This window comes from Pongo pygmaeus, chromosome 3 (assembly GCF_028885625.2).
Source record: "Pongo pygmaeus isolate AG05252 chromosome 3, NHGRI_mPonPyg2-v2.0_pri, whole genome shotgun sequence".
In the NCBI taxonomy this organism is placed as follows: domain Eukaryota; kingdom Metazoa; phylum Chordata; class Mammalia; order Primates; family Hominidae; genus Pongo; species Pongo pygmaeus.
Window position 1 is genome coordinate 91,197,976 of NC_072376.2, and position 25,804 is coordinate 91,223,779.

General features: G+C 37.1%; 1 long non-coding RNA gene across 1 annotated transcript in view; it reads left to right on the forward strand.

Moving 5' to 3' along the window:
- Window positions 1-25,804, forward strand: part of LOC129035760 (uncharacterized) — a 365,251-nt gene that overhangs the window by 3,271 nt on the left and 336,176 nt on the right. The window contains exons 2-3 of the long non-coding RNA XR_008502326.2: window positions 5,799-5,912; window positions 6,023-6,115. This is a non-coding gene — a long non-coding RNA (uncharacterized LOC129035760). The remainder of the gene's footprint in view (window positions 1-5,798; window positions 5,913-6,022; window positions 6,116-25,804) is intronic.

Genomic DNA, 25,804 nt, shown 5'->3' on the forward strand with positions numbered 1-25,804 from the left:
TTTTTCAGTTCTCCCTAGTCCATTTACATGATTTAACTTTTCAGTTATGCACTCTAACAACAAGCACTATAAAAACACTTATGAAATGCACGAACAAATATGAAAATGTAGATATAGCAGCAATCCATGCCTGAGTCCTAGAGTGAGAAAGAGATCTATAGGTAAAAAAACGAAATAATAGAAATGGAAAGAGCTCTTCCATTCAAGTCTGTAAGACAATGGAAGTAGGAGCAACACTGCTTTGGGACACCTCTAACAGAGGATAACACAAAGGTGAGAGGGCACATTTCCCCACAGATAACAATGACATTGTGGCACTTTGAGGGCTCTGGCTGTTTAGTCATGGTGCTTAACAGAGATCAGCAGCATGTCTGGTGGAAGAATAAAACTTGTTGATGCACTTGGTGAGGTCCCAGCACCTGTGATAGGTAGGGATCAACAGCATCCAGCAGGAGACCTTGGTGCCTCTTGAAGTGGCAGGCTGGGGAACTGAACTGTCCAGTCAAAGATAATGGGAAAATGGCAGCACCCTATCATGAACACCTGTGAGACAAATCCTGGATTTTAGAGATGCTTGAGGTGGTGTGGATGGGAACGGGATGCAGTTCTCAAGGAGCTGAAGTCCTGAATTTCCAAGTGGGAGAAGGAGCCTGGGGACAGGAGACATGGGGGCTGAATGGGGCCTTTGGGGTAAGACAGATCCCCTCCCCTCTCCTCCCCTCCCTTCCCTCCCTCCTTCCTTCCCTCCCTTCCTTCCTTCTTTGCCCTTTCTGCATTTGTTATAATTCAGACATGTTGGAGTGAGATTTGCAGGTATTGGGATGTCCACAACACAGAACTTTACATTTACTGAATTCTGACAATGTGCCACACATTTTCCTATATGCTAACAGAGATGAATAAGACAAATTTTAGACAACAACCTTTACAAATTTCAGCAGCACTGACATTTTGATCACTCTACCATTGAACTCTCTTTTCTGGACTTTTGGGACCACCCTCATCTGGACTCTTTTCCTTATCTTTCTGGCTTGTCTATTAAGTCCCAGGGGACTTTATAGCCACTGTTTCTCTGTCTGACCCTTCCGAGTGTTTTCAGGATTCCTTCTTCAGTGTGGTAAATTCTATTTTTTCCCTTTATATTTCCATGGCTTCAGTTACAATCTTTTTCAGGTAGGATCTCCTTTCCATGCATCTGGATTTGCATGTAAAGCCGGACATAGAAACGTGAAATATTAAAAATGAACTATTATGTTTTCTCCTAAATCTGTTTACATCCCTAAATCTCTATTTACTCAGCCTCTTAAGCCAAAAGTCTTGCAGTAATCTCTTCCCTTGGCACAATTTTATTAGCAACCTCCTTTGCTTCCTTCCCCGTCACTGCAACCAGTTCCTTGTCAATGATTTTTGACTCCCCTGCCTAATTAAGCTTGTCTGAAAAAACAAAGAAGCAGTTCATCAATTTAACTATGTCCTCTTTAATTCTACAACCATATTGCTAAAGAAAATGACAGGATGGCATGGATCAGTATTTCTACAAATTGTTTACAATCTCTACAGAACCTTCAACATCATTTGGATATTTTAAATGTTTACTTGATATCATATGTGCCCATCTCCCCCCTTCCTTAGCAGATCAGCTCTTTACTATCTCACAGAGAAAATAGAGGTCATAGAGTAGGAACTCTCTCAGCTTTCTACTACTAGCCTTCCACCTGTAAGTTCACTCACAATTAAAGCCCATTCTTTGTTTCCTTTCCTCTGTCTCAATAGAAATGACTACTTTAACACCTCCTACTTAAGGTCAACCCTGCTACCTATTTTCTGGATCATGCTCCCCTTAGTTTCCTAATGGACCTTGCTCTGTCAATTATCCTTCTCTCAGATATATCTCCAACCTTTCCTTCTCTATTTTTTTTCCCGTCTGGTTCTTAAAACATGTTGCAAACAAGCGTTTTTGAGTAAACAGATTATAGAATGAGAGAAAATATTTGCAAACTATTTTGCAAATAGTTTGCAAAAGAAAAAAAGCCTCTGTAATTTTTTTTAATATTTCAACTTTTATTATAGATGAAAGGATACCTGTGAAGGTTTCTTACATGGGTAAACTGCATGACACTGAGGCTTCAGGCCATCCAGGCAATAAGCATAGTACCCAACAGGTGGTTCTTTGACCCACGCCCCCCTCTCTCCCTCCTCGATCTAGTGATCCCCAGTGTCTCTTTTTCCCATTTTTACAATCACATGGATTCAACGTTGAGCTCCAACTTGTGAGAACACGTGGTATTTGGTTTTCTGTTCTTGTGTTAGGTCAGGTCGCTTAGGATAATGATCTCCAGCTCTATCCATGTTCCTGCAAAGCACTGAAAGAATGATTTTGTTCTTTTTTTGGCTACTCAGTATTCTGTGGTATATATGTACCACATTTTCTTTAATCCATTGTTGATGGGTATTTAGGTTGATTTCATGTCCTTGCTATTGTGAATAGTGCTGCAGTGAACATACAGGTGCATGTGTCTTTATGACGGAATGAGTTATTTTCCTTTGAGTATATACCCAGTAGTGGGATTGCTGGGTCAGATGGTAGTTCTATTTTAGGTTTCTTGAGAAATCTCCAAACCACTTTCCACAGTGGCTGCACTAGTTTACATTCCCATCAACAATATATAAGCATTTCCATTTCTCCACAGTCTCACTGTATTAGTCTGTTTTCACATTGCTATAAAGATACTACCTGAGACTGGGTAATTTATAAAGGAAAGAGGTTTAATTGACTCACAGTTCCACATGGCTGGGAAGGCCTCGGGAAATTTACAATCATGGCGGAAGGCAAAGGAAAAGCAAGCACTTTCTTACATGGCAGTAGGAGAGAGAGCACGCACGGGAAACTGCCACTTTTAAGCTATCAGATCTTCTGAGAACTCCCTCCCTATCATGAGAACAGCATGGGAGAACTGCTTCCATAATCCAATCACCTCCCACAGGGTCCTTCCCTTGACATGAGGAGATTACAGTTTGAGATGAGATTTGGGTGGGGACACAGAGCCAAACCATATCACTCAACCTCTGTTGTTTTTTGACTTTTAAATAATCGCCACCATTCTGACTGGTGTGAGATGATATCTCATTGTGGTTTTGATTTGCATTTCTCTGATGAGTACTGATGTTGAGCATTTTTTCATATGTTTTTTGGCCACTTGTATGTCGTCTTTTGAGAAGTGTCTGTTCATGTCCTTTGCCCATTTTTTAATTGGATTGTTTGGTTTTTGCTTGTTTATTTTTTTAAAGTTCCTTGTAGATTCTAGATATTAGTCTTAGTCCGATACATAGTTTGCAAATATTTTCTCCCATTCTGTAGTCTGTTTATCTGTTGGTAATTTATTTTGCTGTGCAGAAGTTCTCTAATTAAGCCCCACTTGTCAGTTTTTGTTTTTGTCACAATTAACATAAATTCTTTGCCAAAGCCTATGTTGAGAAGTGTATTTCCTAGGTTTTCTTCGAGGCTTTTTATAGTTTGAGGTCATACATTTAAATCTTTAATCTATCTTGAGTCAATTTTCATATACGGTGAAAGGTAGGGGTCCAGTTTTATTCTTCTGCATATGGCTAGCCACTTATCCCAGCACAATTCCCCATTGCTTGTTTTTGTTGATTTTTGTCTAAGATCAGATGGTTGTAGGTATGTGGGCTTATTTCTGGGTTCTTTATTCTGTTCACTGTTGTATGTGTCTGTTTTTATACCGTTACCATGTTGTTTTGATTACTGTAGCCTTGTAGTATAGTTTGAAGTCAGATAGTAGGATGTCTCTGAATATGTTCTTTTTATTAGTATTGCTTTGGCTATTCAGGCTCTTTTTTGGTTCCAAATGAATTTTAGAATAGCTTTTTCTAAATCTGTGAAAAATGACACTGGTATTTTGATAGGAATGGAGTTGAATCTGTAAATTGCTTTGGGTAGTATGGCCATTTTAACTATATTGATTTTTCCAAGCCATGAGCATGCAATATTTTATATTTCCTTGTGTTGTCTCTGATTTATTTGAGCAGTGTTTTGTAGTTCTTATTATAGAGATCTTTCACTTCCTTTATTAGATGGATTCTTAGGTATTTCATTTTCTTTGTGTCTATAGTAAATGGGATTGTGTTCTTAATTTGGTTCTCAGCTAGAACACTGTTGATGTAGGAAAATGCTACTGATTTTTGTACTTTGATTTTGTATCCTGAAACTTTACTCAATTTGTTTATCAGTTCCAGGAGCCTTTTGGCAGAATCTTTAGGGTTTTCTAGGTATATAATCATATTTTCAGCAAAGGGCTAATTTAACTTCTTCTTTTCCTATTTGGATGCCTTTTATTTCTTTCTCTTGTCTGATTTCCCTGGCTAGGACTTCCAGTACTATATCGAATAGGAATGGTGAGAGTAGGCATCCTCGTCTTGTTTCACTTCTCAATGGGAATGGTTCCAGTTTTTGGACTGTTCAGTATGATGTTGGCTGTAGGTTTATCATAGATAGCTCTTATTATGTGGATGTATGTTCCTTCAATGCCTAATCTGTTGAGGGTTTCTACCATGAAGGGATGCTGGATTTTATTGAAGGCTTTTCCTGCATCTATTGAGATGATCTTATGGTTTTCATTTTTGATTCTGTTTATCACATTTATTGATGTGAGTATGTTAAACCAACCTTGCATATCAGAAATAAAGCCTACTTGATCATAGTGAATTAACTTTTTAATGTGCTGGATTTGATTCAGTTTGCTAGTATTTTGTTGAGGATTTTTACATCTGGGTTCATCAGGGATATTGGCCTGAAGTTTTCATTTTTTTGTTGTGTCTCTGCCACATTTTGGTATTAATATGATGCTAGCTTTGTAGAATGAGTTAGAGAGAAGCTCCTCCTCCTTGATTTAAAAAAAAATTGTTCCAGTAGGATTGGTGTCAGTTCTTCCTTATATGTCTGGTAGAATTCAGCTGTGAAGCCATGTAGTCCAGAGCTCTTTTTGGTTTGTAGGTTTTTAATTACAGATTCAATTTACAAATTTGTTATTGGTCTGTTCAGTTTTTCACTTTCTTCCTAATTCAATCTGGTCTGTTCAGGTTTTTACTTTCTTCCTGATTCAATCTTCGGCATTGTGTGTTTCTAGGAATTTATCAATTTCCACTTGATTTTGTACTTTGTGTGCATAGAAGTGTTCATAACAGTCTCTGAGAATCTTTTGTATTTCTGTGGGATCAGTTGTAATGTCATCTTTGTCATTTCTGATCATTCTGATTTGGATTTTCTCTTTTTTTTCTTTTTTAATCTGGCTAACAGTCTATGAGTCTTGTTTATTATTTCTAAGAACCAACTCTTGGTTTCATTGATCTCTTATATGGACTTTTGGGTCTCAGTTTTATTCACTTCTCTAATTTTAGTTGTGAGAAAACCTCTCTCTCTTTTATTTTTGTATGTTATTCTAAAACTACAGATTTCTCTCCTTCCATTCTCAGCCATGTTTCTAGAAACAGTCTACATTTATTGTCTCCATTTCTAACTTTCCTTTTGTTTGTTATCTCATGGGAATCTGACTTCTTACCCCTCTCTCTCCCCTGGCCTCTATGAAAACTGTAGCATTGAATTTGCCACACTGCATGGGAACTGCCTGCTTTCTTATAGGTGTTTACTGCAAGATTTAATGTCTTTTAAGGAGTGTTTATTCTATTTGTAGTACCAGTGCTTTAGGTGTGATATCTATCTATCTATCCATCTATCTATCTATCTATCTATCTATCTATTTTATTTTATTTTTTTGAGATAGTGTCTCTGTTGCCCAGGCTGGAATGCAGTGGTGCAAACATGGCTCACTACAGCCTCAACCTCCTGGCCTCAAGTGATCCTTCTGCCTCTACTTCCTGAGTAACTTTGGTCACAGGTATGTGCCAGCATGCCTGGCTAACTTTTTTTTTGTGTTTTTGTCTTATTTTTATTTCAGAGTTCCCCTCAAAAAATAACCTACTTTTTATTTATTTATTTTTTTTGTAGAGACATAGTTTCCCTATGTTGCCCAGGCTGGTCTTGAACTACTGGTCTCAAGTGATCCTCCTGCCTTGACCTCCCAAAATGCTGGAATTACAGGTATGAGCCACCATGCTTGACCTCTTTTTTTAAATTAAACTTTTTATTTTGAGGTCATTGTAGACTCATATACAATTGTAAGAAGTGACAGAGATCCCTTGGACCCTTTACTCAGTTTCCTCCAATAATAACATCTTGAAAAGCTATAGCACAATATTACAACCATGATATTGACACTGATAACAGTCAAGGTGCAGTATCATTTGCCACAAAGATCCATTATCACAAAGATCCCTTATGTTGTGGATTCAGCCACACATACTGTCTCCTGCCCACCCATTCCTTAACCCCTGATACCACTAATTTGTTCATTTCTATGATTTTGTTGTTTTGAAAATGTTATATAAATGAAATCATACAGTATGTAACCTTTTGGGATTGGATATATCACAGTTTATTCAGTTGTTTACCTGTTGAAGGACATCTGGGTTGTTTCTAGATTTGGGTTATTATACAGGTTTTTGTGAAAATCGAATTTTTCTTATCACTGGGATAAATTCCCCAAAGTGCAATTGCTGGGTCACGGTCAGATGGTAGTTTAATGCCTGGGTTTATGATAAATACCAAACAGTTTTACAATAAATTTTCTATAAATAAAGCAGTGAACAAATAATGTTTTACCAAAATCTTTAGAATGAAGATTGGGCTTGAATAAATGTATTTTTACCATCTGCACAGGCAATCCTGTTAACTGCAAAAATGACATTCTAAATATTCTGAAACATAATACAAAGCAGAAATCAATAAAGCTTAAATGTGAGGGATAAGCTTATTCATTACTCTAGGAGTCAGGGTTTTTTAGCCTAAAATGTATTTATAGCAATAGTGAAGTCTGATTCACCAGAAATGATGAACAGACATTACACTATAATATTTAATCTCCAAATGGCCACACTTTGAAAATTAGATCTAAAACCCCCACAAATGATAAACATAGCTTGATAATCAGTAATGTATATTAAGTAAGTAACCACATGCTCTTTAAAGATGTTTTCCTGTTTTTATAGTGGTCTATTACAGTGTTCCATTTTAGGGTGCTCCATCAGAGTCCTTGCCTTGGGTTACATCATCTCATCCCAATGCCAAGCCCATCTTTTCATTTGAAACTCACAGCCAGCACTTATAATAAGGGTCTTCGTGTATCATAGAAGGAACATGTGCTAGACCCAGATGGACGTGAGGCTGAATCTGAACAATATAACTTACTGACAAGTTATAGAATTTCTCTTGGCCTTGATTTTCTCATCTATTAGATGAGGATAAGTCTAAACAACATAAATAACTTGACAGGGCTTAAAGTCACACGAAATAACATATACAAAGTACCTGGCATTGAAAAAGCATCAATAATATTCAATTCCCTTCTCCTATGGCATTTTAAATTTTCCGAGGAATAAATTCCAAGGTTTATTTATAAATGTTGCCCAAATTTGTAGTGGGTTGTTACAGATCATTCTTATCCAGGAGATTTGAACGTGTAAGTTTAACAACTCAATCATATCCAAGGAAATATTCAAAGACAGTTGATGTAGTTTCCACAGGGCCTTCTTAAAATTAGAGATAGATATTAAAATAAAGAAAAAAAATCTATGCCTCATTGAAAAAGTTTACATTTTGGGATACAAACCCTATCTTCTTATTACTTGTTTTCTTATTTTTTTTTTGGTATGAATATATATACACTCCAGTTCAAGAAAATGAAGGAATTTTTTCTTAATTTGGGCTGATGTATTTTTATTTTTAATAAATGCTGTCAGAAGCAGGACCACCATTTGCAGAGCCCAGAATTAAACAAACACCATCTTGCAGAATGGTTAAGAACATGCATCAGGAACCACTTATAGTAGAAATCACCTCTTAGACAGGAGTAGTAGCTTGCAATAATCTCATATCTGATTTGAACTTATAAAATTGAGGAAGTTCAGTGGTGGCTTCATCATCTATTTGCTATGTAAAATTTGGGAAAATATGTATAAAAGATGAAAAATGCAAGTTAATGTAACTTCATTTTTCAATGGTGTTTTTCAATGGTGTTTTGAATTATTATTGGGAGCCTGTTTGTATCAGAGAAAAGAATGAGAAGAGACATTTATCAAGAATTTAAAGGAGCTACTCTATAGTAAAAGATGATTGGGTACATCTTCAATAGAATTCTTTAACGCTATTGTGGCAAATTGAGAAATAGGTTGAAATAATGGCATAAAACCAAAAAAAATCAAGGTTGGCTCTGCTCTTTGGAGTACCAGGTACCATATGCAGCACAAGGCCCTGCCTAACTCAGAAGATCATCTCCATTAGTCCAACACAGAGACCTAAATGATTGTTGTGTCTTCAGAAATACCTCATGAAAAAGTGTTCAAATTACTTTGGTGATGAGATCAATTAGCATTTGTCATGAAATCATCTACCAGATTAGCTAGTCACTACCTAGATTAGAACCCTGAGAAAACAAAGCCCAGGCAGTTTAGTTTTGTTGAGAGCAAGGGGGATTATGAGAGGTTCCTAGCATGAAGTATTTATACGGAAGAAGGAAGGAGGAGCTGAAAAAGGAGGTGGGAGACAGGGAAAAGGAAGCAGGAGCATCTTGGAGTCTTAGAGGATCAACTGGCTGTAAACTTTTGAAAGACAGGAAATATGGTGGGTTCACCATTGTATGCAGGTTAAATATCACAGCACCCAGAACATAGCAGGTACACAAAAAAATATTTATTGAACAGATGAAAGAACGTGTGTTCTAAAATGAGGGCTGGTATAGATTCTGAAAGGGGAGGAAGGAGAACATTCCAAACTAAATTTACATAACAAAGTTTTCCTGGCCCTGGCCCTGCTGAAGCTTGTAGAGCCATGGGTATGAATATAAGAGGCTGTGGGATTTCCTTCTGTAAGACCTTTAAAAATGGTATAGATTCTTACATATCTGGAAGAATCCTGATATGTATTTTCATAGATTTTCCTATGAAAACCAGGAGAATGATTTGAATAATCTGAATAGCCTCTGGTTCTTTCTTCCTTGGGCTTTTGATTTGTTTTTGTTTTTCAATTTCGAGAGATGCAGTGCAAAATTATATATTGCCGTAATTACTACCATGCAAATAGCAATAATAATTTATTGAGTTTACTGTATGCCAGACAACTTGCTGAGTGTGGAATCTCCACTAATGAATTGTCTCATTTTTATTAACTCTGAGGATTTTGTCAGGTATTGTACAGTTCTCCTGCAGATGGCACTCTTCTCCTGCAGAATTGTTACCTCTTGCGCTCTGGACTTGAGCCTTACACTGAGCTAGGGATGAGAAATGAGTGATTTTAAGGTTGGTACACTATGATTTAAAAAAAATTATCTATATATGATTTGAAATTCCTAAATATGAATAATCCAGCCCATTAGAAATTTAAAGAGTTTTTAAAATGCAAAACTTAGTAATTAAGTTCACAAAATTTTTCAGTGGCTTTGCAGCTTTGTCTTTATCACAACAGAACATAATTTGCTGTTCTATTTTCCTCTGGAAAACTAAACAAAGAATGTTTTTTGACAGGCAAGCTTCAGCTCAGAAGATGGATAAATAGCTCTTCCCCTCCCCTTTGCTTCACTTTGAACTTCCCTCTCTACCTAATCTCTGGCTCATCTTTCCTCTTTTGGAGGGCCCAGGGTGATTGAGCCTGGCAAGATGAATAGTTGGTGAAATCTGACTGGTTCTTGGGCGGGCCACTGTTCATCAGGCTCACCTGGTCCAGCTGGGACTCAGCTTTTCCTTCTACAGTGTGGCCACAGCTAGCGCTGAGTACAGGCCTTCAGAAACCTGCAGGTATAGATAGATAAAGCAGAATTAACAACATGCCCAGAAATAGCAATTTCGTTATTACTATTCCATGGTATTTACAAAGACACTGTTTTGTGCTTGCATAGCTTTCTTTATGCTTCTGGGCAAATGTATAAAACATTTTTAGCTCTTATGTGGCTCTGGCAAGTCAATATGTCACATCCAGTGATAGCATCTAGTTGTCTGGCACACGTGAAACATTTAGAATTATATAGCTCAGAGCTCTGGAATTGGTATTACCTATTTTATCAGACGCCTGGGTATAGCGCTATAAGGCACTGCTTCTTAGAGTATGATCTATTGATCATCTGCTTTTGAATCACTAGGATGTATGTTAAAAACAACAAAAATAAAACAAAATCTTAGACCTGCCTTTCTTCCCAGCTACATAACCAGACTTTGAAGGATTTAAGAGAAACTGTCATTCTTGCCCTCAGAACCATGAGAAAACAGTGCTTTCAGGAGCTAGCAGTTCCCTGAGCACAAATTAAAAGTCTGATTTTAGTACTGGCCTCCAACTACTATCCTTTTCCACTTGGGGATATCGTTAGTGATCTCCCACTCTCTTTATTCTCAGTTAATTAAAGCTTATCCCCAGAGTCTTTATTCAGTAAAGATGATCTGAGAATCCCCGTAAGTTTAGTGCATTTAAAATAAGGTCTCCACTGCTTGCTTAAGGGAACTCTAAATTCCAGCATGCTTCTTTCTTCGGGATTAAGGGCTGGCACAGTCAGGATCTCTTGTGTAACTTTGTCCTCCTCCTACCCACATCTGTCTGGTCTCTTCTGGCCACCCTCTTTTCCTTCGTACTAGCAAGCAATGATTGTTTAAGATCTGATCCAGTGTCCTTCCTCAGAGGAGAATTCCTCGAATCCTCCTGGAAGAGGTGGTTGAGCAGTCAGAGCAGTTACTGCACTGCTCTGTAACTTGTTTCCTATCATCTTGGAAGTAGTTCCCATCTTGTTTGAATCCCGGTATCAAGTCTAGTGCCTTGCAAATAGTAAATGCTCAGTAGATGTGCATTGACTCACTCAAAGATAAAAAAAAAAAAACACACCTTTCACTTCTGTTCTTGTATAAAATTATAAACCAAATGTTAATAAGTGAGCTCCTTGAGCATACACCAATGGCTTTTTCATCTGTTAACATGAACAGATGAACTTGTGAAAGAAAATGTTCTTTTCCATATACAAACAAAATGTTATTTCCATATACAAACTTGAGACACCGTGGACACTAAGGATAGGGGCCATATTTCATTCATGTTCATACCTCCAGCTCTTAGCACAGTATGTAGCACATAATAGCACTTGCTAAATGTTTGCTGAAATAAAATTCAAGAAGTTACCCACGAATCACTCTATGTTACCTCATGAAGTACAGGAGAAAAGGCAGCCTCACTTTTACATATGTGCCTGGAACGTTCTCACAAGCAGAGAGTTAGAGGGCTTGTCCCAGGTGCTGCAGCTATTTAGAGGTGGATGCCAGACTAGAAATCAGGGCTGTTCAGGTTTAGAGGAGTCATGCCTCAGTAGGAACAGGTGGAAAAACAATCTTTTTGAGCAGGCTGTAATGCAACATATCGTTGGTAGGGGGCAAAGCTGGCACACAATATACATGAAAGAGGCCGACTTTCAGAAGAGGAGACTTGGGCAAGTTTAGGGTATCCTTTGGAATCAACGGATGGAACCATGACCAGTGTAACAGCAACCACAACCAGCACCAGAGCCAGAACTAGCACCACAACCACCACCAATATTAATGGCCATTTATTTCATGATTGGTGAATGGCAGCACTGATTTTTAGAACCGAAGTCTTCTGATTTTTAGTTTGATATGGTTTTTGTTACACTGTGCTATTTTTTAATAGAGTGTTTTGTTTGTTTGTTAAAAAGTTATATATTTTCCTTATAAGAATGGTACATTATCCTTACAAAAAATTAAACTTAGAGACATGGATGTTTAAGAAGGTTAAAAATTCTTGTTCCAGCCCCTTCCCGTATACAAATAATGTTTTTAAAAATAGTTTTTCCTATGCATAAACTAATATCTATTTCTTTTGTAGAAATTAAAACATTATAGATACGGCTTAATGCTTTAGGCAGAGTGGACTTAGACTTGCTCAATAAACTAACTGGACTAATATGTTATCTAATTTTATGTGTGGCTTTTTTAGACTATTGTATGTGGGTTCATTTAAATGTTGGTCCTACAGCTCCTAAAATTATTTTTCTCCTATTTTTTCAAGATTAGTGTTATTGTGATGTTAGCCCTTTTAATTTGTAACACATGGTGTGATTCAAACCACTGAGTCTTAGCATCTGTCAATGATAAGATCATTCTTTTTAGTGACAGAAGGATGGTTGCCAATAATGTGGCAGAATTTGGCTTTTCATTGTTATGTTATTAATGACTACACAGGAGAAATTATGGAAAATATATTTTTTCTACTTAAGCTTCAACCAGTTTTCTGAAGTCTCTTTTAAGTTTCCACATCAAATTAAACCTAAGGAGATCTTGGATTTTCCAAAGTAAAACTTTTCCGTATCTCCAAAGTTGGTATTTCAAGTTGTTTATGTCGGACTAGCTAATGTTATCTTCTTACTCCTTGAGATGTTGAGGTTGTATGTTGCAATTATAATGATGGGAAAGGGTAGTCTGGGTTAAGCAGAAAATGGTACCTAGTAGATTTTATCTCAGGAGTACCCTGGCCAAAAGGCAGTCACTTGTTATCTTGGATACTGTCCTTGATGCTGATGATTTAAGGGTCTGGTTCGTTTTTTTTTGGAACTCTTTCTCTTACTCTACTTAGAACTATTTATTTTTTATTTCACTTCTTTTAACTATAATTTTTGTGTCATTTTTTCCTTTTGTATATTATGTCTGTCTATATTTACTGTATCAAAATATTAGCATTGTTATATATATATTATCTATACATGCAGTATATTATTATGATAGTACTTATTTGTAATTTATAAACAAGTAAATATACATTTGTGGTATTGGGTATATATGCCCAATTTTTTTAGCTGATGATGGTGTACAATAAAACATATTTGAGTCTACTGTTCAGTATTGTGTATTTCTTGAGGACACAGATTATTTCTTTTCTTCTTGATAGCCTTAATTGCTTAGGGCAATGTCTGGTCTATATTAGGTAGTTAGTAAGTATTATTGGCTGGCTGGCTTGCTGGATAGATAGATAAAGGAATAGATCATTTAATTATGCCTCTCTTTATGAATAGGAGGTAATTTTAACTTACCATTTACTAAATACTTAAATGTACTAAGGACACAGCTGGGTAATCAAACAACTAGACTAGTAACTCCTCTAGATGTTATGTTTGGATGTATTAGAAACTGATTCAATTTGCCACATTTTTCAATAATACACTGGATTGATGGATTAACACAAAATAAATAGTGAATATGATTGAGAAATTTTATGTAACTCTGCTTCAAAGGATTCATCTGTGCTAGATATTATCAGAATCACATTTAGGTTTTAGCAAGTAACTTGATCTCCACGAACCTCAAAGTTCGGATTTCTTTGTATTTCTTCTCTCTTTGGTGAAAATGACGTGTGGTTAGAATAATACAATGACATGATTAGGGATGAAGTAAGGGGAGAAGAAAAATTCTAAAAAGATTTGTGGGCCTGTATTCAGTGGACATTAGTTTCCTATTCCCCAGCTTATTAGGGTGACAGAGATGGGACTGACTGGGAGGGAGCACTATGGCTTGGCAGTGACCACTTGGCAAATGGTCACTGCCAAGCCATAGTGCCCCCATACAGTCTCTCAGATCACGTCTCCTTTGTCTGATTTGTCCCTACCTCACTGTCAATCTTGATATCCATTTTCACCACTGTGCAAAACCACTGTGCAGTGCATTGTAAGCACTTACAATATATTGTTGACCTACTACATGCAGGACAGTTCTCCAGGTGGCCTTGGACCCACCCAGTTCTCCCTCCTTTTTCATGTGTAGTTCTCAAGAGAAATTGTAGAATGTTCTGGGAATGCAACAGCCTGAGATAAGGAGGGGCTGACCTGAACAGTCCATTGTGCCAGTCCCCTCTATAAACAGAAAGTCACTTTAGCCCAGCATGTCATACTGTCCCTACGGTATAAAACCCAAGGCAGGCTGCCTGTTGGGGGTCCCTCGGCTGTGGTGCAAGTGGGGCACATACTGATGAGATTTTATCTTCCCCAGGCAGCTTTCCTGAACCTTGAAGGGAGAGGCTCGTCATGAATCCTAGGCTTTTTTTTTTTTTTTCTCTTGCTGCTTATCTGTAAGTAATAAATCCACTTATGTAACTTGTTGTATGTGTGGGTGTTCTGTCTCACTGGACTCAGACAAATTGGTAGCCAGTGCACAGTGAACGTGCTTCACACACATTCCCGTGATCTAATTTGTGCCTGTGTATATGTAAATGCATGTCTTTGATGGTGGAGGTAGTAGTCATGGTGCTGGCAGGGCAGTGTGGGAAGGACAGTGTGACACTACAGGCTTCACTCTGCTCCTTACTCAGGGGTGGCTTGTTTAGTTAGTTCTGCTCACCACCACTCAGCCTGCCGGTCAGTGAGGGAATGACAGTTTTGTCTTCTTTCATTTTAACTGCTTTATGATAGTCCTCCCTTCTGCAAATAGATAAATAGATTTTTTAAAAAGACACGTTGACTACTATAATAAGCCCTATGATTTTTTTTCCATCAGAATTTCCCACATCAGCTTGGGGTGTTGCTGATGTTTTCTTATTTTATATGAGTTTTTTTTTTTTTTTTTTTGAGTCTCAATCTGTCACCCAGGCTGTAGTACAGTAGTGCGATCTCAGCTCACTTCAACCTCTACCTCCCAGGTTCAAGTAATTCTCCTGCCTTAGCCTCCTGAGTAGCTGGGATTACAGACACTCGCCACCATGCCTGGCTAATTTATATATATATATATTTATTTATTTATTTTGTATTTCTAGTAGAGACAGGGTTTCACCATGTTGGCCAGGCTGGTCTCCAACTCCTGACCTCAGGTGATCAACCTGCCTCGGCCTCCCAAAGTGTTGGGATTACAGGCTTGAGCCACTGTGCCTGGCTTTAGATGGCTATTTTACTGCTATGGATTAAAGTAGAAGGAAATGTGAATTGCTATCAATGTGGGCATATTTGGGGGTTCACTTATGAGTTATATGACTTTTTATTTTTTGTTGATGAGACTATTTTCTTTCTCTTGACCTCTCCTCTTTTGCCTTTCTCAAAATAGTCACATACTAAACATGAATGCTGTTTCTCAGTGTTAGTACCATGATATATCTGACCAGTTTTGCAAGAGAAGAAAAGCGCATGATGCAGAACAGTTTCTCCTCGCAAGTGAGGTGGAAGTTCTTCGTACTATCTTCCTTTTATTTGAACATAGTTATTTTTTTCAAAAAAGGGTTTAAGTACTAATTATATGTGTCAGTGATTTTCCTTCATAGTGGATGGTTTAACACATGTTATGGCGTAGCTGAAAGAAGAATCTAAATCTTTCTCAGAATCATAGTAGAGGAATGGTTTATTATTGAAGATCTAGAATATACTATTTTTAGCAATTGCTGGTATGGTAACACTTTTCCTTATTGCCTACGATTGGTACAAACTTTAAATTACAAACTCAGGCAGGCAAAAGATATAACTATTTTTCTAAAGCTTGCTTAACTTCTGTTACAGCTTGAAATGTGTTAAATATCTGCCTCTCCCCGTCCCCCTAACCCTGACAAATTGATGTCCACCTAGAATCTGTGACTGTGACCTTATCTGAAAATGGAGACTTTGTGGAGGTAATCAAGTTAAGGTGAGGTCAAACTGGGTGAGGATGTGCCCTAATAAGAACAGGGAATTTGGACACAGACACACAGGGGAGACAACCATGAGAGGATGGAGGCAGAGATTGGAGAGATTCATCTACAACTCAAGGAATACAAAGGAATTTTGACAACCACCAGAAACTAGAAGAGGCAAGGAAAGTTTTTTTTTTTTTTTTTCCCCAGACTTCAGAGGGAGCATGGCCCTGCCGACAACTTCAGACTTCCCGTCTCCAGAACTGTGAGAGGATAAGTTTCTGTTGCTTGAAGCTACCCAGTTTGTGGTAATTTGTGTGGCAGCCCTGGGAAACTAATACAGAGTCCCTTTTTAAATTAGAGTGGCAGACAGTTAATCTTATTTGATTTGGAGAATCCTTTCTGTTTCTCTAGAGTCGTGTTAAGTAGCAGTAAGATGTGATGTTGGGACAGGGCCCACAAATTCTTAACATCACTAAGCTATCCTGGTGTCCCTGAGCATCCCTCACTTGATTCCCCATCAGTGCTCTTCCCTGGATGCTGCAGAGATGGCCTTTGCTCCCATTGACATGGCCCCTTCTGGTCTGCCATTTTCTCCACTATTTCCAGATCACTCTTGAGTGATCAGGAATTATTCCGCTGCTCCCATGTCATACTGTGGTTTATATAGATAGATTTTGCAACTATCTCTTGTCTGGAATATTGACATCTCCCAGTCCCAGCACTTTACTAGGACAATGGATTGCAAGTTGTCTCTGCCTTTGAACCCCACAAACCTATCTGGGGGTGTTGCCACCTCTTCAGGACTTGATCCAAAGAATGGCTCTGGGTTTGTTGTTGATGCATGTTCTCCTTACTTCCTCTCTGACTCTCTTCCCATCACTCTGGCCGAAGAATATTTTTCTAGCCTTGTTTTGAAGGTAGGGTGGGGGAGTGGCAAATTCTTGCCGACTCATAATGTTTTCTCTAAGATCTTTTGTCTGTGTCTTGATTCTTTTCTCTTCCCTTAACATCCTAAATCAACAGTTCTCAACTGGAGCTCATTTAGCAATGTCTAGACATTTTTGGTTGTCACATCTAGAGAGCTGAGGGGTTTTATTGACATCTAGTGGGTTGTGGCCAAGGATGCTGCTAAATATCCTACAGAGCACAGGACAAACCCTTATAACAAATAATTACTGGCTCAAAATGTCATTAGTGCCACTGTTGAGAAACAAGCCTAGATCCTTGAAACAAAAAGAGTCTGAAAGATATGTCTTTTTCACTTTGCTTTCTGCCATCATAAATTCCCTTTTTTGTGGCAATGAACACAGAATATTCTGCTTTGCAATGGGGAGAGTTAATGGTGAATAGAAATTCACCTTACGTCAGAATTGTTCTGATTCTTCTAGGAAAGGCTATTTAAAAATCCTTTCAACTTCCTCTGTCACGTAAATACATTCTTTATATTAAAATATAAAACAGAGCATTAGCAGTTACGGGGACTTCTGAATTGGCTAGAAAGCCAAACCATCTAATTTGGCAGGGGACAAAAATCCACTTTAGAGTTTAAACCATTTTGGTTGACTATCTAGAGAGCTCATATGACTTAAGCAAGTGCATGATTTAGCGAATTCATGCCAGGCTTGAGAAGAATGTGTAAATGTGGGTTGCAGTCTTGCTTCTCTTACCAGCTGCTTGAGAAGGCAACTTCATTTATCTGGGCCTCATTTTTCTCTTGTGATAGAGGTTTACTCTAGATTATTTCTGAAATTAAAAATTATCATTGAATTTTTTCCTAGGATAGGACCAGATTCTGAGCAGAAATAATTATTCATATACAGACTCAAAATGTACTATATAAAATCATCTTTTTTCACGACATTCCTTAGAAATTCTTTGTTGGATTTCAGTTGTCCAACAAAAGTTGTTCTCTTCTTTTTCTATGCGCCCTTAATTAGGGCAAAAGACTAAGCTGCTACAGTAAGGAGACCCACCAACACAGTGACAAAAAACAAACAAGCAAACAAAAAATGAGGCTACACCACATTTCTCAGACTCCCTTGCATCAGGCGTGATTAAGTTTTCACCAATTGAATGTGAGGAGAAGTGAGGTGTCTAAACCCTGATCCCAGTCCTGAAGGCAGTGGAAGTGCCTCTTTCATGTGTTCCCTTTTCCTCCAGCTGAACTCTGGGCTTCAACTGTGCAGGTAACAGTGATGCCCAAGGGGGTGGAACAAGATGAAAGGAGTCTGAAACCCTAATGACAAAATGGAGCAGAGCCACCCCACCAAATTGGATTGCTTTCCTCAGAGCTGTTTGAGAAGAGATACATACTTTTGTTTTTAAAGTATGGTTCAGTGTTTTATTTTAGCTGGTTAGCCTTTGGCCCTAATAAATCAAGGAATTCTTCATGTAATGGTTAAAGCAACAAACTTAAAAAAATGCATTTTTGTTATACTCAGTATGAGGCCTGATGTTTCCCTGCCTCACTGTCATTCTTGATATCCATTTTCACCACTGTGCAAAAACCACTGTGCAGTGCATTGTAAGCACTTAAAAAATATTTGTTGACCTACCACATGCAGGACAGTTCTCCAGGTGGCCTTGTATCCACCCAGTTCTCCCTCCTTTTTCGTCTGTAGTTCTCAAGAGAAACTGTAGAATATGCTGGGAATGCAACATCCTGAGATAAGGACGGACTGACCGGAAAGGCCCAGGCTTTGTGCCAGTCGCTTCTATGTTGTCTTCTAATATCTCATTACTAGTAAATATAAGTGATTTTTTTATTTTAAGAGACAGGGTCTTGCTCTGTTGCCCAGGCTGGAGTGTAGTGGTGCAATCACCACACATGGCTAATGTTTTAATTTTTAATTTTTTTACCTGTTACCCAGGCTAGTTTCAAACTCCTAGCCTCAAGCAGTCCTCCTGCCTCAGCCTCCCTAAGCACTGGAATTACAAGTACGAGTCACTGTGCCCGGCCATAAGTGAAATATTTAAAGTAAGAAGAGGATGTGAACAAGTTTTGGTCCATCTTGTTCACAATCTCTTCTTTTCTCTGTACTATTTTCTCTTGTAATTTCTGTACTAAATAACAATCCTCATAATCTACTCCAAGTTGGCATTTGTTGTTTTCAGGGATGACCTGTGCACCCAGGATGATGAGTTTCTATAATCTAAATGCAATGGCTCACATTTTAGACTTAAAGTATTATATTTCACACTGTGTTGTTCCTCTTATAGCTCTTTCTATTTCATTGCTTTGCTGGAATGTAGGGTATATGGCTCTCTTCCCATGTGTCTAGGCACAATTGTCTATTGTGGTCACTTGGAAAGAATACTTGGGAAACTCTTCCCTTTAGGGTGCAGGAGGTAGAAGCAGTGGTAGAAGTGGATGGTGGTTTAGATCGTCTTGGTTTTTACTGAGAAGGAAGCCATTTCTTGCCAGAGTTCTGCTCAAAAATCACTGCTTGCTTTCTAGCAAGTGTTCTCTCTATTGTTACAGCCACTCATCTGTAAGTTATGGTAGTAGTGATTATTAAGTATCATTTCAGATATCAACCAAATTCTGACTGTGAACTATTTTTGTGTTAAATGAAATATCATTTGTTTTAACTATGCAAGTAGAAACTATTTCTTTACAATAAGTATTAATTTAATTATCAGATCTTGAATAAGAGAAAGACTGTAAATTGAATACCCGATTTTATATATGTTTAAATGTGGACAAATAGGTTAAACATTCTCCTGTTAATTTTTTTTCTCTCTTAAAAGGCAAAGGTGATTAGCTGATCTGTGATCTGAAGGGAAATGGCTTTGATCATCTTATCAACTTTTCCATTTAGCTTTCTTTAAATGGACCCATCTTATACAGTTGGCTTGGTACTATTTGCAATATACTTGCTATTTGAAATCAAAATTCTTCCCAGGTGACTAAGGAAATTTGGGTTAAAATGTTAGTTCAATGACTTTTTTCTCAATGACCTGGTGAAATAACTTTACCTCAAAATTTTAAATTGGTCTTTTGGAAAGAAAACTTGTTTGCACATTTTAATGTTGATATTAGTTCATGCAGGCCTATATATTTTTCAAGGGGCAAAAGTCCAAACTTTAAATCCATAACCCAAGTTTAAATCCATACTTGCTTGCTGTGACTTCACTTGGATTTGAATAGGAGACCCACCTTTCTTCTGATGTTTTAAGTAGGCAGTTGTGGATGGTTTCCCGGGAAGAAAATCCCCAACAGGGAACTTTTTGAAGAGTTGTTGCATTTGCTCTGTATGCTCTCTGTGTTTTGATACACTGAGCAAGGAATGTTGATGAGACATGAGGCAGAACAGCTTGTTCCTCCACAGCTATTTTGACTTTGCAATGCTGGCAGTAGTAAAAAAAAAAAAAAAAAAAAAAAAAGAAAAAAAAGAGAAAAAAAGTTTAGTGTGTTAACTAAGCAAACACATGGGGCTTGGAAGAAGGCTAGGGAACAGCTAGGCTATTCTTGGTATCCAAAACCCTATTGCTTAGGAACTTTTAATTCCAGTTTATGAATGCATAGTACTTGGAGTTCTACATTTCTCTAGATGTCCTTTGTCTCTGGGAGTGTTAACAGGAACAAATGGTGTTGCTAATGAAGTAAAATTGTTTTTGTGTTCAATAATTAGATTTTAGTACAAGGAAGATGACTTAGAAGAATAGACACCTCAAAGGATTCAGAATGTGACTGTGAAAACCAAATTAATTAAGAGAAATACTCATACTACTTTAGGTATTGATGAGTATGGATTATCCTGAAAAAATGAAAATATCAAAGATGGAAGTTTGTTATATTGGGACACTGCAAGGCATTGTAGAAGAATGTGGATTATAAACTTGAGTTTTGTGAGTTGTTGTTGCTGTTTTTCACAGAAGTGCCAGCATGCCAGCTCTGAGCCAATGCTTTAGGAGGCATGGAAAGTTTCCATTGGCCTCTCTTATGCTCCTACCATCTGCCATGAGAAGGACACACCATAGTTAGCAACAGCTCCTTTTGCCTGGGTCCCAGGATCAGAGATACAGGAAACCAACCTGAATTTGAGCCAAGCTGAGCCTAATTGAGCCCAGCTAATCCACTGCTGATCTGTGGACCTCTGAGGGAGAAGTGGAAGTGAATACTTTTTTTGTTTTAAGCCATGGAGATTTGGCAGTTGTTTGTTATGCAGCAAAACCTGACTAATACACCTTTATTAGAGGTCTCTAATTACAGGTTGTTGACATGTGAGGACCAGAGTATATATGACCCAGATCTTAGGTCCTGCTTTAGATTCCCTTAGCAGGTTTGTTTCTCAGCCCATGCTGTCAATGGTTTGACAGTGATACTTGCTGTCACTGGGCAGTAGCTACAGGACAGTCAGGTTTACTGGCTACGATTCAGAATTTCTTACTCCTCCCATCACTTTTTTAGACATTTGAACTTTTAATTCCAGTTTATGCATGCATAGTTGAAATTCACTCTGATGAAATTGCATAGTACTTGGTGTGGTGACTGACATCTTGAGTGGCCACCAGAAGAGCTAGATGACACAACTCAGAAGTGTGATGGTATTAATTCCCATGGAGCAATATTTGACTAATGGGAAACTGAAGATGGGAGGAAGAAAGCAAATACCTCTCTCCCCTTCTTACTCCTTCCCATGTACTATTCCAATTACAGATACACAAAGCTCATTTGAAGTCCTGTATGGCCAAGCAGGTGCTTTTGCTGAGTGATCCACTATGCCTATTTATGGCTCATTGAGAAGCAGTGACCAGCAAGGTAATAGCATTTTACATGGTTTTCCATCCTTCTTTGCTACATCTCCCTTTCCCCCCCTGGTTTGTAGAACCCAAAGAAAGCATCAACACTTAATTCTTGATTCAGGCTCTGTTTTCTAGAGAACCTAAGCTAAGACCTTGACCTAGACCATCATGTCAAGGTGAAGATGATGAAACTGATGGTTAGGATTATGTCAACTAATACCTACTGATCACCACTGACTGTATCAAGCAATGTATAGAGTGTTTTGAATTCATTTTATTTAAAGTTCATTACAACTCATGAGCTGTGTAGTATTATTAGCTCATTATATAGATGTTTGAAAATTTTCCAGGATCACATAGCAAGTAAGTGGAGCCAGGATAAAAACCCAAATATTTCTGATATCATATCTTATGAGTTAAACCACTAAGTAACACAAATAAATTGTGGAATAGGTCACTGGGTGCCCAGTTTCAATGTGTGCCTGATACAGTGTACTTCACATAGCGTACATTCAATATGGAGTTTTGATTTAATAAATAATTTATTAGTTTTCTATTAATAATATTCTGGTAATGCTGGGTGCAGTGGCTCAGGCCTATAATCCCAGCATTTTGGGAAGCAAAGGTGGGAGGATTGCTTGAGTCCAGGAGATCAAGACTAGCCTGGCCAACATAGACAGACCCTGTCTCTACAAAAAAAATTTTTAAAAATAACATTTTGGTAAACCTAGAGTTATTCTACTTAGGACTCATGGTTTGTCAATTAAAAAAATTAGAGTAAAAAAGCCATATTTAACCATAAAACCTAAGTTAGAAGACTATTTAGAATTTTTGGGGGCTAGAGAGATACCATAAAATTATCTTTGTATATTGTTTGAAAATAGTCTATTTGAACCTGATGGATTTAGGATAAAGGCATATCTATTACAGTAGGAATGCTTTTTTGTTTTTGTTTTGTTTTGTTTTTAAAAACCCATCCTTGTTGCTTTATGGAGGCAGATGATTATGTAGAAAAGCAGTGAACTAAGAATAAGTGGACTTCAATTCAGCCCTTGAGTTTTTCATGAACAAGTTTATGATTTTGTGAAAGTCAGTCTGGGCTTGGGATTCAGATACAACATCTGTAAAATGCAAAATTGGTTGAAGAATATTTCCAGCTCTGACTAACATCTGTGATTTTCCTGAAGTTACTAGGACTTTATGTCCAGATGGTATCTGAAGAGACAGTTGCAGCTACACTTTTGATGATACGTTATGCTCTTTCCCTCTTCTAAGACTTCCCTTTATCTGTTACTTAGTTTGGCAGATTACATGTTCTTTAAGATTCATTTCAAATACCTTTTTTTTGGTTTTTAAATTTGTGAACCTCCCTTGACATTCTTAGGCAATTTCCTACTTTTTACCCATAGGATAGCTTTATATACCTACGCTGTAATTTTTACTCCATCATTTTGTGATTATTTGTATATATGTTTCTCACTATACTGTGGACATTTAAAAAACCACAACTAAGTATTTATTATACTTTAAGAAGGGAATCAATTGCAGTAGTGTTATAGAAGCTATATATATTTTTCCTAATGCCTTATGTGTTCATAGACTTTAGGTACAAACACTTTGATCATCAAATTCCACCTTTTGCCTCTAAAAATATACTAGCTCATGTGCACGAAGAGATTTGTGTAAGTTTCTTTATTGTAGCAGTGTTCGAATTATTTTCTTAACTGGGACTACAGGCACATGCCACCATGCCTGGCTGGATTTTTTTTGTTTTGATTTTTTTTTTTTTTTTTTGGTAGAGATGGGATTTCACCATGTTACCCAGGCTGGTCTTGAACTCCTGGGCTCAACTGATATACCCACCTTGGCCTCCCAAAGTGCTGGAATTACAGGTGTGAGCCACCATGCATAGCCTGTTTTCATTTTAATAGCTCCAGTGACGTATAATTGACTGTATTACTTTACTACGACTGCTATAACAAAATACCACAGACTGAGTGTCTTAAACATACAGAAATGTATTTATTCACATTTCTGGAAGCTAAAATTCAGTTGAAGGTATCAGCAGGATTGATTTCTTCTGAGGCCTCTCTCCTGGGCTTGCAGATGGCCACCTTCTTGCTATGTCCCTACATGGTCATCCTGTGGTCTGTGTCCTAATCTCTTCTCTTCCAAAACAACAACAACAAAAAAATTCCAGTTGTATTGGATAAGGGCCCACCAATATGACCTTATTTTACCTCAATTCTCTCTTGAAAGGTCTTATCTCGAAATATAGTAACAATCTGATGTAATGGTGGGTAAGACTTCAACATATGAATTTTGGAGGATACAATTAAGTTCATAACATTGACCTACCATAAAATGCACATAAAGTGTACAGTGTGATGTTCTGAGATATACATTCATCTACAAAACTATCACAGTCAAGATAATGAATATGTCATTGTCCTTTCATATTTTCCATGGCCTCTTTGTCATCCCTTCCTTTAGCCTTTCCCTACCTTCCTCAATTCTTATGCAGTCATTGATCTGCTTTTGATCACTGTATATTAGTTTGTATTTTCTAGAATGTAATACACATGGAATCATATAGATTATACTCATTTTGTTATTCAGCCTAATTATTTTGAGGCTCAGCTATAATGTAGCACATACCAATAACTTATTCATTTTGTTGCTGAGTAATATTCCATTGTATGGGTATGCCATAGTTTCTTTATACATTCATCTGTTTATGGACATTTGGGTTCTTTCTAGTTTGGGCCATTAAAAATAAAGCTGCTATGTACATTTGTGTACAGGTCTTATGTGGACATATTCTTTTATTTCTTTTGGGTAAATACCCAATAGCAAAATGGCTGGATTTTGTGGTAACCTTAAAAAAAACTCTACCGTTTTTCAAAGTAGTTGTAGTATTTTATGATTTAATTTAATTTACAAATCTGTATCTTAAATGACAAATAAAAATTGCATACATTTATGGTATACAATGTGATGTTTTGATATATGTATAGATTGTGGAATTATTACATCAAGCTTGTTAACATATCTATCACCTCACATGCTTATTTTTTTGTGGTAAGAACAGTTAAAATCTCTTTCAGCAATTTCAAGTTTATATTATTATTAACTATAGTCTCCATGTTGTGTAATCATTCTCCAAAATTTATTTCTCCTGTCTAACTGAAACTTTTTGCTCTTTGACCAACATCTCCACATTGTCCCTACATTCGCAAGCCCCTGGTAACCATCTTTCAATTCTCTGCTTCTATGAGTTCAACTCTTTTAGATTCCACATAAAAATAAGATCATACAGTATTTGTCTTTCTGTGCATGGCTTATTACACTCAGCATAATATCCTCCAGATTTATCTATGTTGTCACAAATGAGTAGATTTCCTTTTTTATGGCTGAATACTATTCCACTGTGTATATATACTACATTTTATTTATTCCCATTAATAGACACTTAGATGGAGTCCATGTCTTGAAATTGTGAATAATCTGCAATGAACATAGAAGTACAGATATCTCAATGACTTACTGATTTTATTTCCTTTGGATAAATACCCAGAAGTAGGATTGCTGGATCATATGGTTGTTTTATTTTTAATTTGTTGATTAACATCTATGCTGTTTCCTCCAATGACCATGGGTTATACTATTTTATAATTCTGCCATCAAGTGTATGAGAGTTCCAGTTCTCCTATATCTTTACCAATACTTGGTATGGTCAATTTCTACTTATTTGTTTGTTTATTGATATTTAAAATTTTATCCATTTACACAGGTATGAAGGGGCATCTCATTGTGGTTCCAATTTCCATTTCCATAATGACTAATGATGTTGAGACTCTTTTCATGTGTTTATTTGCCACTCATTATCTTTTTTGCTGAAGTGTCTGTTCAAATCTTTTGTCCTTTAAAAAATTGGGTTATTTCTTTTGAATATAGTGATTCAATTTATTTTGAATCATTATGTATTCTGGATACTAGTTTTTTAAAAAATCATAGAAATCATTTGGAAATATATTCTTCCATCCTGTGGCTTATTTTCTTATTCTATTAGCAGTATCTTTTGAAGAACAGTACATTTAATTTTGATAAGGTCCAATTTGTCAGTTTGTTCTTTCATAGATTATTTTTGCTATATCTGAAAAATCTGCCTATCATATGGTCACAAAAGTTATTCTCCTATTTTAAAAAGAAGTTTTGTCATTTTATTTTCAGTTAAGTCAATGATTCATTTTAAGTTAATTTTTGCATGTGGCAAAATAAACAGATATATTAAGGGGC